Here is a 6,137-nt window from a genome sequence, read left to right as displayed (position 1 = left end):
TACTTTTATTTGCACTTCTTTTTTCTGTATCTAAAATGTTCATTAAGATAAATTCCCAGAAATGGATTTTAGATCATCAAAGACTTAAAGATAAAATATTATTATGGAAGAACTCAAATCTACATAAAAATTGTGAGTAATGAATTCCCGATTGAACGATCCTCAACACTTTACCAGTCTTGTTTCATTTACCATTCCATCCCCAAGTCCATGTGCTAGAGTCTTCTAAAGAAAATCTGGATAGGTTTTGAAAGATGAGCCAGTAGAATTTGCTGATCCACTGAGTGGAGGCTAGGAGGGAAACAGGGAAGTCCAGAGTGTGCTAAGGTTTGGGGCCCAAGCAAAGGGATGGAGTTGTCCCTGATTTGTGAACTCTGAAGCTGGGCCACTGCCTCCAAGTTTTCTCAGAGGTGGTCTCCAGAGGTTCCTTGGAGAGCTGGTTGACAAGGCAGATTCCAGGGAACCGCCTCCTGAAGAATCAGAATGTTTTGTGGGTACTGCTCAGGTATCTGCATCTTTTTTTTTTTTTTTTTAAAGGTTTTATTTATTTGAGGGAGAGAGAAAACGCAAGCAGGGGGAGGAGAAGAGGGAGGGACAAACAGACTCCATGCGAACCTGGGAGCCTGACGTGGGGTTCAGTCTCACGACCCTGAGATCATCTCCTGAGTGGAAATCAAAAAGACCCTTAACCAGCTGAGCCCCCAAGTCACCCCCCAGGTATCTGCATCTTAAGAAGCACTTATAAGTGATTTTGATGCCCAGTGGCCCAAGACCTACTTATCTTGGAGGAGTAGGAGTAGACCTACTCAGACCAGCAGCATCAATGTCACCTGGGGCAGCTTATTAGAAAGGCAGACTCCCAGGCCCCACCCCAGACCTGGTGAGTCAGAAACCCTGGGAATGTGACCCAGGAATATTTTAATCTCTCCAGGAGCTAAAGTTGGAGGAAGGATGTAGGCACTGTGATCAGACAGCAAGCATTCTTGGAGGGCCTTCTCTGCAGGCCCCTCCCTGGCAAGCCTTGAAGCTTCTACCAACCCTAGTTAGAAGGGAGCTTTAGGTACCTGGTAGTGTTCAGTTTGGTTTGTAACATTTTTTTCCCTCTTAATTGTGTGTTGGGGGAAATGTAGAACTAGAGAGAATTTGTTTTATTGGGTTTCACTGTTTTAGGATGGGGCCGATTTTATATAAGTAAAACAATGGGAATTCCGTTTTTTAAAAATGAAGTAACTACCAATAGAGGTAGGTTCTATATTAGGCAGAATTGGAGAAGCTGGTATGCAATGGAACCAAAGCTGGGAAACACTATCCTGATAAATCATAGATCCTTCAGAAACACGAAACTGGGGCGCTTGGGTGGCTCAGTGGGTTAAAGCCACTGCCTTCCGCTCAGGTCATGATCTCAGGGTCCTGGGATCGAGCCCTACATGGGGCTCTCTGCTCTGCGGGGAGCCTGCTTCCCCCTCTTTCTCTGCCTACCTCTGCCTACTTGTGATCTCTTTCTCTCTGTCAAATAAATAAAATCTTAAAAAAAAAAAAAAACGGAGGGGAGAGGAAGGGAGGAAAGAAAAAAGAAGAAAGGAGAGAAGAGATAGAGTGAGGATGAAAGAGGTGAGCTCTCATTTCTGTGTTCCGATCACTTCAAAAAAGCATAGAGAATAATAAGATTTCCCTGGCCTGAAATAAAGATCCCTCTTCCTCCTCAGTTTTCTCTGTTTCATTAATGGAGTTGACAGGGGGGGGGGGGGGGAGAAAAGGAAAAAAAAAAAAACATAGCCTGAAGGCAAATCCTGCACTCTGGATTATGTTGTCAGAAAATTAATTCAAATTATAACTTGAAACCTGGTTTATTTCAAGGTTGAGATGTTTACCTTGAAATTAACATTATTCAAGGACAAGCAGGTTTGGTTTGTTTTTAAGTCTAATCCTTTATTGATCATCAGCTCAGGACACCAAGCCCAACCAGGTAAATAGCAGTATGGACAGGAACAAAAGGCATTCCCTGGAACCTGCCTCCTTCCCCAAGTACAGTGACTCAGCACAAGTGGGGAACAATGCCCACCGTGGGGGGTGGGGGGTGCAGAGGAGGAGCCTGGGAAGAGGCTCATCTCTCTCTCTGAAAATCTGTCTCTCTAAAAAATTTCACATGGATTGTTTTGGGAAGAGGGGATATTTCCCTTTTTAACAATGTGTGCGGTGTTTTCAGAGGTACAGGGCACTAGCAAAAAGAATTATCTTTTTGTTTTCTCAGCCCTGCTAACAATGCCAAAGAGAAAGTCTCAGTTCGTCGCCAGCATGTCATTAATTTCTCCACGATTTGCTAATAATCTGTCCTGGTAACAGAGAGCAGACCTCAGAGTAAGACATTAGTTAGCTTGAATTTAGCGACACTGTTTTGCTTTCATTATATTGATGCTGGAGATGCTTTTGTATTTGCGTTTTTGAATTTTTTTCATTTACAGATGTGGTTTACGGTTTCCTTCTAAGAAAGGTATTTAGTTTACAAAAATCAAGTCGCTTTAGAGAAATACATTAAGTAAAGGATGTGGGGGGGATTGAGAAGATGAAATCTGGGAGACCTCACTCAGCCTCGCTTCTCTGCTAGGCCCTCAGAACAAGCCCCACGGGGGCTGTCAAGGCGGGAGAAACAGGTACTGAAATTACTGTAAGAGAGAAACTCTACTGTGCATTCATACCCCACCTACCCTTCACGTCTCCACACTGTGGCCAAGGCTTTCTCTCTGCTTATATCATACTCATTAGTGTTTCGAGATCTTACTCTAAGAAATTTTCCTCTCCTGAGCTGCCATAATACCTGGAAATTGTGGTCATAACCAATATGTGTCATTTACCACTTGCCAGCCTGTGTTTAAGCACTTTATATAAGCTAAACCATCTAGTTCAAATAGCCCCATGAAGCTGGTCCTCCCAGTATCTCCATTGGACGGGTAAGAGCACTGAGGCACAGAGAGGTGAAGCAACTAGCTCAAGGTCACACAGTTTATGAGTGGCAGAGTTAGGACTTGAACCTTGGAAGTAGAAGATAAGAGCTGGGGTCCTGAACCCCTGAGCTGTGCTGCCTTATCTGAGGTTACTTATGTGAGGACATTTGCTTCTTGGTTTCCCCAGCTAGACCGGAGCTTCCCCAAAGAGCAGGGACCATGCTTGATGTATCTCCCTACACCAGCATCTGACCTGGTATGCAGCTTTGAAGAGTGCTCATTGTGTAAGGGTTGAATGAAGGAAATGCAGAGAAAGTAGTCTGAGAAGCAGGGATGACTTTTGACTTCGTGCAAGATTCACGGAGAAGGTTAGAGTTGAGTTGAATGATGGATGTGTTACCAACAGGTGCACGTGCGAAAGAGGAAAGGGGATTCTGGATGGAGGAAACCATATGAGCAAAGGTACAAAGAGGAGCTCACAATGTGTCTAGTTTAGTTGGATTGGGGGAAGAGTGTGGAGAGTTCTTGAGGTTGGAACATGGCAGGTGGTGCTCAAAGGCCAGAGTGAAGAACTTGTACTGCTGGGAGCATCAGGGACCCAGTGATGCAAGGGAGTGGCACCAGCAGAGATGGGCTTTGGGGCGGTTGATGTGACTGTGGGTTTAAAATAACCTAGAGGAAAGACTATAAAGTGAAAACCAGAAAGAGAGCTGAATTTGTGGGGAGCATGAGCAGTGCCGTGCGGGGATCCAGGGATGTGGAGATGGGAGATGAAGCAGCACAGGAAGGTTTGAGCCGTGTGTGAAGGGCCTAAAATGCCAAACTGAGAGGTGTGGGTTTTATCTTGGAGAGACAGAGGAGGCTCTGAAACCTAGTGTTTGATAGATTTTAATTAGGGCTTGTCTCTGGGTCAAAGGCAAGTCAATAGGTGCTGGTGGAAGGAGGGGCTTTTCAGGGATCACTGAAGGGGTCCCCACAGTGCCCTTTTAGGACAATGCCGAAAGGCAGAGCTCTGGCTGTATAGGCTATTCAAAAGTGGAAAAGTACAAAAGAATATACCTGTAGAATGAAAAATAAATGCCTGCTCTAGCAGACATTTACCAGAACATCTACCAGAACGTTCCCCAGAGGCAAATGCTGAATGCCTTCCAGAAATTTTTCATGCTATCTCTAGAGATACCTCCATATGTATATCCTTTAAAAAAAAAAAAAAACACAAAATCATACTCTCTGGCTTTTGCTTTTTTCATATGACACACTTACGAGTTTTTTCAATATCAGATATGCAGCTCTTTTTCATTCTTTTTATCCTCTTCCTAATATTCCACAACGTGAATGATGGACCATAAAGCAGTTAGCCTATTCTGAGATATTTAAGTTTGATGTTTTGGCCATCAGGAACAAAGCTGTCATCAACAGGCACCATTTCCCACGTGGGCAAATACACCAGCAGGATATGTTCCTGGCAGTGGAATTTGTTGGTAAGGTGCCTTAGCTTGTCTTCACAGGATGGTCTGGGTGTCCTCACAACACAGGCTGGCTTTCCCCCAGAGTGAGTGATTCAAGAGACCAAGACAGAAGCTGCGGTGGCTTTTATGATCTGGCCTCTTCAGTCATACCCAACACTTCTGTTGTGTTTATTGGTCACACAGGCCAGCCCTCTTCCATATGATGGGGGTCCACACAACGGCAGACATATGAGTAGGTGAGGATCACTGTGGGCCATCTTGGAGTCTCACTACCACAGGTTTGGTTTTTTAAGATTTTATTTATTATTTGAGAGAGAGAAAGAGAACATGAGCAGAGGGAGGGCAGAGCAAGAGGGAGAAGCAGACTCTCAGCTGAGCAGGGAGCCCGATGTGGGGCTCCATCCCAGGACCCTGGGACCATGACCTGAGCTGAAGGTAGACACTTAACCAACTGAGCCACCCAGGCGTCTCTACCACAAGTTTTTTGTTATTTCAATTAACATAGAGTAGAAATTCACTCCTTTTTTTTTTTTTTTTTTGATACTTTGGTCTACAAATGTTAACACATGTACATTTGCGTAACCACCACCACAAACAGGAAACAGAACAGTTCCATCACCGCTCAAAAAACCCTTGTGTTTCCCATTGTAGTGACACACTCTCCCCACCCCTAACCTGTGTTAACCGCTGATCTGTCGCTATAATTTTGTCCTTTGGAGAAGGTCACCTAGATGGAATCATATAGTATGTCACCTTTTGAAATGTCTTCCTTTACTCCGAATGATGCCATTGAGACTCATCTCAGTTGTAGAGTGTCAACAGTTCATTCCTTTTTATTGCTGAGCTGTGTTCCATTGGATGGATGTACCACACTCTGTTTATTGATTTACTCACTGGAGGGGTCATTTCCAAACTGAGAGAGAGGGTGAACAGAGCTGTTCAAAGCATTCGTGCACTCGCCCCTTTCTCCTGTCCTTCTGCTACTCTGATGATAGGTGTGTTAGACCTTTGGATTTTGTGCCACAGATCTTATAGACCCTGTTTATTTATTTATTTATTTCCCAACCTTTTTTACCTCTGTTGTTCAGACTCGGCAGTTTCTACTGACCTAGCTTGGAGTTCGTAGATTCTTTCTTTCTTGTGACATCTCCATTCTGCTGTTTAGCCCTTCCAGTGAGCTTTTAAATTTTGGTTATTGTATTTCAAATACATAGCTGGTACATATACAGATACCAAATGGAAACTTTTTAAAAAGATTTTATTCATTTATTTGACAGTGAGATAAAGATCACAAGTAGGCAGAGTGACAAGCAGAGGGAGAGGGAGAAGCAGGCTCCCCGCCAAGCAGGGAGCCCAATGCAGGGCTCAATCCTCGGACCCTGAGATCGTGACCTTAGCCGAAGGCAAGCCGCCTAACTGGCTGAGCCACCCAGGCGCCCCCCACCATGGAAATTTTAATATATATCTTCTATTTACTAAAAAACTGAAGAAAGCCCAGAGTCTTCATCCCTATTTCTTGGAGCTTTGTTTTTGTTTTTTGTTTTGTTTTAAGTAGTCTCCAGGCCCAACTTAGGGCTTGAACTCATGACCCTGAGATCAAGAGTCACATGCTCTACTGATGGAGCCAGCCAGACCCCCCTTAAAATTTACCATTTTCATTATTTTAAGTATACAGTCCAATGACAATAAATGCATTCACGCTATTGCGTACCATCACCACCATCCA

Source organism: Mustela lutreola, chromosome 9, assembly GCF_030435805.1.
Source record: "Mustela lutreola isolate mMusLut2 chromosome 9, mMusLut2.pri, whole genome shotgun sequence".
Taxonomy (NCBI): domain Eukaryota; kingdom Metazoa; phylum Chordata; class Mammalia; order Carnivora; family Mustelidae; genus Mustela; species Mustela lutreola.
Note: the sequence above shows the minus strand (reverse complement) of the source record.